General features: G+C 43.5%; 1 protein-coding gene across 2 annotated transcripts in view; it reads left to right on the top strand.

The window, feature by feature from the left end:
- CCDC88C (coiled-coil domain containing 88C) overlaps positions 1 to 12,006 on the top strand; it is a 138,338-nt gene that overhangs the window by 59,805 nt on the left and 66,527 nt on the right. The window lies entirely within an intron of this gene.

Below are 12,006 nucleotides of genomic sequence, written 5' to 3'. Positions count from 1 at the left end.
GCCACTGTTCTTCTGGAAGTAGATGTAGCTGTGTTGCTTTCTACCTTCAGAGTTCACCAGTCCTCATCCTTCTCCCCTCTCCTCCTGTCTCGTAACATCTCTCCCAGAGCAACTTTGAAATTCATCTTAGGAAAAGGCTGGCTGGCCTGTCGTCCTGGCCTGATGTGAGCATCAATTAACAAAAAGCTACCACAGTAGGTTTTCAAATCCCTTCACAGTGGAAGCTGCATTCAAAACATCCTAGAATGCGAACCTGATGGATATTTGCATTTAGATATCACTTAATATTAAACAGTCCTGCCACTGTGTTTGGTGAGGAGATCATTGCTGTGGGAGTCCGGTTCGTGTAAAACTCTCTTCCCCCACCTGAAATCAGTCTCAGTCCTTCTTTCCCCACATTTAACAAGCACTTGAAATCTTTCTTGGAGAAAAGTCTTGCTTTAAAATGGCCACTGTTGGCCCATGTTCATTACTTTCCAAACTTCTGTTACAACCACTCACTTGCTTAATCCCCTTGAAGTTTTTTAGAAGGTGGATTTCAATTAATTGTTACGCAAGTACAGGGACACTGTAAGTATTATTGCTAATATTATACGGGAGTGTACACTGCAGTAGAGGTTTGGTAATGCAGAAGTGGAACAACTTGAAGGCTGAAAGCGATGGGACTGATGGGAAAATTTGAAGTTATTATTTAATATTTATATTATCATAGCACGTAGGAGCCCTAGTCATGGACAGGACCCCACTGTGGTAGGTGCTGTACAGGAACACTGACCTTTAAATGTAAGACAAGAGCTAACAAATGGATACAGACAGGTATTCAAGGGGAGTACAAGGAAACAATGGTTTCAGCACACCAGTGGCCTAGCTGCTGTTAAGCTTTTTGGAGGCATCACAGCAAAGAAGTTTTATGGAGAGGAATTTGAAGGTGGATTATGAGGTAGTTTTGCAGATGTTTACAGGGAACTTTTCGCAACCATGAGTGGCAGCTTGGGAGAAAGCATGAAGGTGCTTGTTTGAAAATTTAACGAGTGGCCGATGGAGGCTCATATCATGGGCCAGTCAGAAGTGGCAGTCAACACTTTGGTAGTGAATGAGAGATTATAGGTAGGGTGGAGCTAGGCCTTTGACAGTGAAGACAATAAGTATGTTTGATACAATAAAGAGGGAGCCAGTGAAGGGATGCAAAGAGAAGGGTAGCATGGTCAAAGTGACATGGTACAAGAATTATCTTTGCAGCAGCATTCCGAATGGATATGAGTGAGGCAAGATTGCATTTGTCAAGGTCAGAGAGTAGGCTGTTGCAGTAATCAAGATGTAATATGATGAGAGACAAGTGCTTCAGCAGTGTGGAATGATAGGAAGGGTCATATCTTAGAGGTGTTGTGCAGAAATAATTTCAAAGATTTAGACATAGCCTAGAGAGAAGTCTGATTTGGAGGAAAATGAAACAAGGAGAGAATCAGTAACCATATCGGTGGAAGAAAATGGGAAGAGAGAGACGCAAGGAAAAGAGGGCTGAGAGCAGATAAGAAATCAGCCACACTGCTGCACTGGAAATCATAGAAGTGATAGGACAGTGTGACAGGTAATAGTTGGAAAGGGGGAACTCTGCAAGGAGAGATTAAAGAGAGAGAGCAGAGCTTGATGAAGACCAAGCTGAGTCCTTTTCATGAGTGGAAGAGTTGAACCAGGGCTCCATGTGCGATAAAGAAGTGAGGATGAGGAAACGTGAAGCTAAGGGGTCAGAGGAGTTACCAACGTAGAAGTAGTAGTTACTGAGGATGAGTGTGGGAGACTGTCAGAAGAGGAAGAGAGAGACGAGTTGAAATCAGAGAGGAAGGCTGATGTTTGGGGGAGTTGAGTGGATGGTAAACAGGATCAACATGGAAGGGGAGAGGAGAGAAGAGTCAGCTTCAGTGCTGTTCAAAAGAGGAGATAGAGTGGGAAGGGGGAGAAGGGAGGAGTTAGAAGTGACAGGAATGGAAGAGGAGAAGTCCAACACCCCCAGCAGGGCCTGATCCAGGGCAGGGAGTGTGAAATGAAGGAGGGGCCTCCATAAGAGAGTACAGCTGCTAAGGCTATGTCAGATGAAGGAATCCTGGTCTCTGTGAGACCCAAGAGCTGAAGGAAGCAAGATGTGAAGAGGTCATGGATGGATGTGATTATTTTTAGAGATGGAATGGGTATTCCAGAGACAGCAAGGGGAAAGAGGAGGATAGCTGTGGGGTTAAGAATGATGGCATAAGAGGGTGGGGATGGGTGTGGGAGATGGAGAGGAGGGGGATGGAGGGAGGACCCAGACTGGGGTAAATGTCACCAGAGGTGAGGAGGAGGAGGCAGAAGAGAGTGTAGATGTGGGATCTGGGTTTGTACTGATGGGAGCAGGGGGAAATCAGGAGTTAACTAACATGGATAAAGGGTCTGTATGCTTTCCTGGAAAAGGGAGAGGTTGAGACAGCCATATTAGTTGGGGAAATAAATCAGGTCCCATATTTAGATTCCTGAAATTTTGCTTAATTTAAAATGAGTAAATAAATAAAGGGATGATTTGTTTTGCTCAAACTGTGAAAGGTTTCTGAGTCCCTTCTGCCTTCATAGAGTCATTAATTCAAAGCCAAAAGGGACAGTCACTCTTGTATTGAACCCAACTTGTGTTTGCCTAAAACATACCTTCCAGAATTGCCTGTTTGACCATTCAAATTGTGAATTTTCCTTTGTCTTTGGTAAGATGTAGACCAAAGTGGTGTTATATGTGTTCAAATAGGGATCTTGGTAGTAAGCGAGGATACTTATATCCCTTAAATACTCATCCATGTATATATGTGAGTGTTTCAGGCCACTGGGACTGCTATATTGCTCATAGAAGTACAGTCACACCTCCTGGACTTAACACTTCAGAAAATGGCATTACAGTTTTCAGTGGGACAGTGCTTATGCAATGGCACATGCCCACCGGGTTTAGAAGATGTAACCCTTCCCCATGCCCTCTGAATATTTTTCCAGTCCATGCTAATTTCATCTGGTTCAATTCAGTTTAAGATAAGGATAAATATTTAAAAAATAAAAGCCTCTGAGCAAGCTGAATTGTTTCATTTAATAGTTAGTTCCTGAAAAGTAAGGAACTGAAAAAAATCTGTGAGTTCATGGCAGTGGAAAACTTCTGAGACACATTAGACAGTTCTGCTGGGAGATACAGGATTGGTTCTCTCTTTACTGCTTTGTACAATATACAATTGTTAAAGCATTGTATTCACACGTTGCCATCTTCTTCCCTTTGGAATATTTTTCCCCTCAGTGGTAATTCTCACTGTACAAACTCATCATTTCATTACCACTCCACATATCCCATGGCACATATGGGGGAGCTGTAATGAACATAATACACCATGGCTGTCTTTCGTAATTTCCTCTTTGCAGCATGTCTTACCCCACCCCCCACCCGATACACACAGAGTGAACTGCTAATGTATGATGATCCTGAACTTCTGAAACTGACTTTGTTTCTTTTTCTTGGTTGCCCGGCAACCTTCACTTAGACCCAAACACACACAGTACTGATTCTTCAGAAACTGATGGAAACAAACATTTTGAAATATGCACTTTTTTTTTTTTAAACTGAGTCTTTCAGGGTTTTTAGCTTCACTTCCTCCAAAAGATTAAAAAAGTGACTTAATTTACTAGACCTACAGCTCATTTCCGTCTTCTGGAAACACTTTGCAGGTTCAGTACGTTTTTCAAATTAAAGGCTGTTAAGTCCTTGCACTAGAGTGAGCCAAAAGTCCCTGCTAATAAATGTCGATAGAAAATGTTTTTCATTATAATCATAAAGGATTTAGTCTCCCACTGGTATATTTTTTTTCTTGCCTGATTTCCTTCCTTATTTTGTTTCATAACTGTCCAAGGAGACAAAGGCTTGTAAAATATGTTGTACAGTTTTTCCCTGTTAATAACAAAGCTCTGTCTCTAAAATGTTAACTATAGAGTTCAGGCTTATATAATTTGGGACTCTGTTCTGACTGGAAGAAATGAGTGCCGATGTGTTTCCCACGTTTCACCTGCTCCACCGTCTGCTGGATGTTAACCCCCGCCACACAAACACATTACAGTTCCCTGTTTTCTGCTGAGGAAATTTAATACACAGTAGGAATGTGAATAAATAAAATGTATCAACTCAGAATCTACCATTTCTTATGCACTCTCTCTTTCTCATCTCTCTCTCCGGCTTCCTCTCCACCTCCCCTCATTTATCTCTCTTATTTTCTCTTTACTTTTATCCTCCTTTTTGTTGTTGTCTCCTAATCTCCTTCCCCACCTTGCCCCCCATTCCTCCAATCCTGCCATCTGTTTCTCACCCTCTCTCTCCTGAGAGACCATGGAGGTGTTCTGGGCCCACAGCACAGAGAGAAAAATCCCAGAGAACAGGATTTTTTCCTAAAAACCCAAAGGCCTTTTCCCACTGTTGAGAGCAGATGGCCTTCCTGCAAATCCTCAGGTCACTGGCTGCCTCACTGGCTCAGAGACCTCGCATAGGAACAGCTGCCCTGGAATTTTCAGCAAGGTGGAAAATGCTGTTGTGTTGAATTTAAAGCCCTTCTCTTTGGTTACTGGTTCAAGTCCACTCTAGGTCCACCGTTGGTTGACCCACGCGATAAGTGTGTACATCTCAGTTCAGTTCCTTGTAGACATCGCAATGTGGCTCTCTTCTTGGCAATCTCAGCAGAGATCCCACGGGCTGGATTGAGCTGGGCACTATCTTCTCAACACATAAGACAGCGTTGAAACACTTTGGTGAAGCAGCCTAGGGACGCTTGCCTATGACTGCTCATGCTGTGCCTTTCCTATGGATGTAGGACTTCAATCTCCAGTTTTATCAGCATGGTGCCTTATGGCTTCACCACTTCATTATGATAATGCAAATCAATCCTTTAGAAAGCGCTGCAGGAGTGTGTGCTGTGGAGGAAGCATTATTAAATTGGGGATAAAGAATAGTTGTTTTTGTTCAATGTATATTGTATCCCAAATGTACATGATTCTGTACATAAGTCCCAGGTCTGTCACTGTGTTGTTTTAATCCCAAGTGTACACAATACTGTACTGTTTTAGTTCCAGCCAGTGACTTGCTCTGTAATCTGATATAAGCCACTTAACTTTTCTGTGCCTCAGTTTCCCCATTGAATTGAACTAAATATGGCTCTTAAAACTTTAACACATTATCTTTAAAACATGTTTGCAGCCTATGGAGTAAAACTATTAATATATCTCATGACCTTCAGAGTGTGTCTAGTGAGCCATAGAAACCAGCTTTCATTAGATGTGCATTACATACCCTCAAGCATTAAAAATGTTAATCAAAAAACTCTGCTTTGGAACACTTCAGACAGCAAAGGGTTATGTGAGTACTAGCTATTAAGCTGGAGTCTTCCTTTTGATTTCTCATTCCTTCCCCTAAACTCTGGCTTTGCCTTCACTACCAAAAAAACCAAACAAAAAAGTCATTTGTTTACTGCGAGATAATTTGAAGTGCTTTAGCTATTCTGCTGTAAAATCCTATTGGAGACAAGGCACTTTTAGTTTTCACTAGGAGGGAAATGAAGCAAGGTCTAGCACTGACCTCACCTAGCTACCCCACAGCAAAAACTAAAAGTACCTCACCACCCTCAGATCTTACAGCAGGATTTCTATATTGCTTTAGTTAGCCCATTGTCAAACAAATAAACAAATTGTTTTGCAGTGAAGACTTAGCCAGACTGGATTAAGTAACATCTACACCTTTTGGGTTAATTGGTTATACGCTTACTAGCAGGTCCGACTCCAGGCACTAGCCGAGCAAGTTCGTGCTTGGGGCGGCAGATTCCAAGGGGCGGCATTCTGACCGCCCTTTTTTTTTCTTTTTCTTTTTGGTTTGCTGCTCCGGCTGCCCTGTAGGGGTCGGCAGCACGGAGAAGGGGAGCGACCTGCAGCAAACTCGGCAGGGGAGCCCACGTCCTTCCCTCCCAGACAACTGGAGCTGCACAGAGCCCTCCCGGCAGGTGGCGCGGTGGGAGGGGCCGTGTGGCGAGTGCCCCGCTGAAGCCCGGGCTGCCCCCCTTCTCTCTCTGCCCCCCCTCCCGCTCCCTCCCCAACTCCCCCGCTAGACCGGGCACGCACTCCGCTGCACATCTGCAGCACAGGGAGTCCCCCTGCACCCTGGCTCCGACCGCCCTGCAGGGTTTTTGTTTTTTTTTCCCCTCTGCTTTGCCGCTCCAGCCACCCCGCAGGTGTTTTCTCTGTGTGTGTGTGCGCTTTGCCGCTCTGGCCGCCCTGCAGGTGTTGCATGTGTGTGCTTTGCCGCTCTGGCCGTCCCACAGGTGTTTTTTTGTTGGTTTTTTTTTTGCTTCGCAGTTCCACCTCCCCCCCGCCCACGCATACACAGGGGTTTATTTGTTTGTTTGCTTGGGGTGGCAAAAAAACCAGAGTTGGCCCTGCTTACTGGCCAAAATCAATCACATTATTTTTGGAAAACTTTGTTTCATTGAGGGTAATTACAGGTACCATCACAGCATTCCTAGTTAATTATTTGCCTCAATTACCATACCAATAGGCATACTGATAAATGTTAAACACAGATTTTTGATGAAGTATTGTACGTGAGCTAATACTGTAAGCTGTAGTAAGGCCTGCAGGTAGTTAAGTATGTATTTGATGTTACTCTATAGTGATTAGAGTGCAATGATCATAATTATTATCTCGATAGTTATCACTTATTGTCATCGAACCACTAACAGTATTCATGGCATTCCCCAGTCCTGTCTTCAGAGCAGTGCAATAGACAAAGTATTTTAATGGTGCCCTCTTTTCATAGGGATATAGCGATAACTTCCTAATGCAGGTAAGCACTTAGTCACACTCCTTCGACATACTTGAGAGTGTTTCATATGTAGATATGGTGGCAATGGCCAATTATTGTCGTAGGAGGCACCTGATTAATAGTGGAAGTAAGACTGGCCTGGTCTACACTACACGTTTAAACCGAATTTAGCAGCGTTAAACCGATTTAACCCTGCACCCATCCACACAACGAGGCCCTTTATATCAGTATAAAGGGATCTTTAAACTGATTTCTGTACTCCTCCCCGACGAGAAGAGTAGCTTTGAAATCGGTATTGCCATGTCGGATTAGGGTTAGTGTGGCCGAAAATCAACAGTATTGGCCTCCAGGCGGTATCCCACAGTGCACCATTGTGACCACTCTGGAAAGCAATCTGAACTCGGATGCACTGGCCAGTTAGACAGGAAAAGCCCCGCAAACTTTTGAATTTCATTTCCTGTTTGCCCAGTGTGGAGCTCTGATCAGCATGGGTGGCGATGCAGTCCCAAATTCAAAAAGAGCTCCGGCATGGATCGTACGGGAAATACTGGATCTGATAACTGTATCGGGAGACAAATCTGTTCTATCAGAGCTCCGTTACAGAAGACGAAATGACAAAGCATTTGAAAAAATCTCCAGGCTATGATAGACAAAGGCCACAGCACAGTGCTGTGTGACAAGCGTAACGGAAAGCCAAAGAATCAAATGGACGCTCATGGAGGGAGGGAAGGGGTACTGAGAATTCCAGCTATCCCACAGTCCCCACAGTCTCCAAAAAGCATTTGCATTCTTGGCTGAGCTCCCAATGCCTGAAGGGTCAAAAACATTTTCCCGGGTGTTTCAGGGTATATGTCGTCAATTTACACCCTTCCCCCTCCGAAAGAAAATGGGAAAAAAACGTTTCTCACCTTTTTTCAGCGTCACTCCTATGTCTACTGCATGCTGCTGGTAGACGGAGTGCTGCAGCGCTGAACACCAGCATCCCCTTCCCGGTGGCAGACGGTACATTATGACTGCTATCTAGCAGCAGCAGCAGCCCATGAGTGCTCCTAGCTGGCCTTGGTGAGGTCGGCTGGGGGCGCCTGCGTAAAAATGGGAATGACTCCTGGTCATTCCCGGCAGATGGTACAGAATGGCTGGTAACCGTCTTCATCATAGCAACTAGAGGCTGAGCTCCATCAGCCTCCCCCCTCCCCCCGCCGCATGTCTAAAGAAAAGATTCTGTACTGCCTGGACTATCATAGCAGCGGGAGGCTGGGCTCCTCTCCCCCGCCACCCTTTAATGTCCTGCCTGGACTATCATAGCAGCTGGAGGCTTCTTCCCCCTCATTTTATCTCACTAAAAAGTCAGTGTTTCTTATTCCTGCATTCTTTATTATTTCATCACACAAATGGGGGGACACCACCACGGAGCCCAGGAGGGTTGGGGGAGGAGGGAAGCAATGGGTGGGGTTGTTGCAGGGGTACCCCCTAGAATGGCATGCAGCTCATCATTTCTGTGGGATCTCCGGGGCTCTGACACGGAGAGGGTGTGCTCTCTGGTTCTCTAGAACACTTGTCCCATATTCTAGGCAGGACTGACTCTATTTTTAGACAAAACATAAAGAAGGGAATGACCCGAGGAGTCATTCCCATTGTTGTCCATGCGCCCCCGGCCGATCTCAGCGAGGCCAACCAGGAGCACCCATGACAGCAGCAGACGGCACAGAACGACTGATAACCATCATCTCATCGCCAATTTACAATGGCATGGCAGATGGTGCAATAGGAATGGTAACCGTCTCTGTTACCTTGCAAAGGCAAATGAATGCTGCTGTGTAGCACTGCAGTACCGTGTTTGTCAGCAGCATCCAGTAAACATACGGTGACAGTGACAAAAGGCAAAACGGCTCCATGATTGCCATGCTATGGCGTCTGCCAGGGCAATCCGGGGAAAAAGGGCGTGAAATGATTGTCTGCCATTGCTTTCACGGAGGAAGGAATGACTGACGACATTTACCCAGAATCACTCGCGACACTGTTTTTGCATTGGGATCTCAACCTAGAATTCCAATGGGTGGGGGAGACTGTGGGAACTATGGGATAGCTACGAGATAGCTACCCACAGTTCAATGCTCCGTAAATCGATGCTAGCCTCGGTACATGGACGCACACCACCGAATTAATGTGCTTAGTGTGGCCGCGTGCACTCGATTTTATACAATCTGTTTTACAAAACCAGTTTAAGTAAAATTGGGATAATCCTGTAGCGTAGACATACTCCGTGTTGAGTGTCTTCCATTTATATCATGCACAAGCGTGCAGAGAGATGAATATAGTTTTCAGTGAATAAAGCATGAGTCACACCTGCTCTATCTAGGCTTCACTGTGGATAGAACTCTCACATATCATGACCATTGTACAAAGTCAGCAACTAAGATCAAAACGCACACAACCTGCTCGGAAAACTGGCCGGAATGACATGGAGTGCCAACATCCAAATGTTACACACTTCAGTCTTGGCGCTGTGTTATTCAGCAGCAGAGTACTGCACTCCAGTATGGGTTCGCTCATCTCACACAAGGATGATTGACATAGAACTTCATTCCAACGTGCGTATTATTTCAGGCATACTTAAATCTACTCCTCTACCACGATTACTGGTTCTTTGCAATATTGCTCCACCCAGTGTTCGCAGAGGGGAAAACGCAGCAAAGCTCGTGATGAAATTGTGTGATATACCACATCTACTGTTAATTAAAGATTTGTTTAATCCACCACATGGTCGTCTGCCCTCACGGCGCTCGTTGTGGATAAGTTTACCAGGTGAGAGATTTACAGTAGAGGACATAGGGCAAGCTTCATGGTTCGCAGAGAAAGTGACAAATCATTATCTTATCTTGGACACCACACAATTTAAACCTGGGTTTGATTTATTATGATGGCAATGGAGCCTTCTCAACCAGTTTCATATCAGACATGGAATTTGTGCTGCCGCAGAATTTCGGTGGCATTTTAAAGACAGTACACTATGTCAGTGTGGACAGCCACAAATCATCACACACTTGGTTGAGGACTGCAAAATTACTCAGCTTCCTGGAGATTTTCATGCCTTGAACATTGTTGATAAGAATGCTGTGGTTTGACTTGACCTGATTGCATATGCCAAATAAATAATGCAGAAGCAAACAAGATTTCTAATTTAGATCCGTGTTCTGCTCTTCCTGGAATGTAAACTGTTCATTTCAAAATTGTCTTAGGATTGTCCTGTTAGATGTGTGAGATGCCTGGGCAATATCTGTAAAACTGCAGGAATATTTCAATGACACATTTTTTTTTCGTCAGAAAATACCGATATGCCAAAGCCATGTCCATTTTGATTAAAGTTTTGTCAGGAAGGTTTCTCAGGCCCAGGATGGGAATTTCTGGTCAGAGAGAATGACCCCAGAAGAACCCCAGTGACTAGGCCACTCACTTGGGATCTGGGAGACCAAGGTTCAAGTCCCTGCTCAGAGTCTGGTCTGAAACTGATGTGGAATGATGCCAGAACCTCCATTTTTTAAATTAAATTAAATTAAATTTTCTGGCCAGTGCTAAATATCTGCTTAGGGCAATAGTGACTGACTGGACCAAATAGTTATCAGACACTGGCTTCAAAATGTGTGGGGCCCCATTCCTGTAGAAGGAGTATTTTGTAAGCACAGGAAGAAAGCTTACTTTACACCCATGCAGGATCAGCTGATTCACCTGAGACAGCACTTGCTATATAGTAAGTTTCAGCTGCATTTGGTAGGAGGATGGAGAAAGGTATTGGAGGTTTTTTTTTTGTAAATAGTGTTTAAAAGGTTCATCAACTTTAAAAACACGTCTCTGAATTGTTTATGTTCCTGTTGTTAAAACACCTAATAACAAATCTTCCTATATAGTCAGTCAGTTTTACATAGGGTCTTTCATGGTGTAACAGGAGACACAGAAAAAAATTTAATTAGGAAAATTTGATTGTAATGCCAGAAGAATGGGCAAGCGTACGTAGAAGCAGAAATATTGTCTGAAACTACTTCTAACTCTGTTCATTTTTGGTACTGACTACATTTCACGTTGACTGTATCTCTCAGAATAATGTAGCATTATTTTATTTGTGCGAAACTGTGGATTCTATGTGTACACAAAAATTCAATTCTACAAAAGAGAGTGAGCCATGAATACTGTAACACTGTGTGTTTATGTAGGAAGGATGTTAACTCTTTTTGAAAAATAGGTTTCAAATAGCCTTAAGGGAAATAAAAATATACCTGTAATATAGCCTGGGATCTGGCAGGGTTTACAACTGTAGGTTTTCTTAGAAGACTAGAGCTCTACTAATGGAGCCCTACTGATAAATCAGCTCTTATACATATCAGGCACTGCGAATTTGTGTGAAGCACTCTTGAAAAACTATTTATGTCTTTTAAAATTGATACTTATAAAATTGTTGCTTTTTTCTTTAAGTAGACAAAGCATTCTGTCCTCAGGTTGTCCTGGAAAATTTAGCTAACAAAAATGGTTTATTTAGACGCTTCAGGGCACTTTTGTTAAAAGAAAATAGGGAGAAAAAAAAGCAAAATAATTCTTTTTTTAAGAGTAACTTTGGTTGGTCTATATTGCAAGAGTCTCAGGTTGAAACTCCACCCCTTTGCTAATTTAGGTCAGTGTGCCTTCTTTGTTAATCTGAAATGCTGGGTTAGCATAATTGATTAAACAATTTCATTCCAGTTCTCTACTGTCAGTCCTGCAGATGCATGTAACTTACAGCACAGCACAGCCTTACAAGGGCATGGTGGTGTGTTAATACAGTTACACACACAAACTTCTCAGTGAGCAGAGGGAATTTCCTTCCTCTGCCTGTATATAGATATGAACAATCGAACACCCAAGTAGAGAGGTGCAGAATGTGAAAGTGTTTATCTCACTATTATACAGTGTGTGAAGAGTGCATACATTTACAGATGGGTAAGGGAGAGAAAACTATGCATTGCCCATTTTTTTGGCATGGTGTGTATGATGTCAGGCGTTTCCTGGATGTTGAATTTTGAATCTAACTTGCCTCCAGTTTTTTACCAGCTGGAGATGCAATTTCAGTTATGCCTCAACCTTTTGTTCTTCTAATTTCTTCATCCTTTATTTTACTATTATATAAC

Source organism: Gopherus flavomarginatus, chromosome 5, assembly GCF_025201925.1.
Source record: "Gopherus flavomarginatus isolate rGopFla2 chromosome 5, rGopFla2.mat.asm, whole genome shotgun sequence".
In the NCBI taxonomy this organism is placed as follows: Eukaryota; Metazoa; Chordata; order Testudines; family Testudinidae; genus Gopherus; species Gopherus flavomarginatus.
This window is presented reverse-complemented; position numbering and strand designations above follow the sequence as displayed.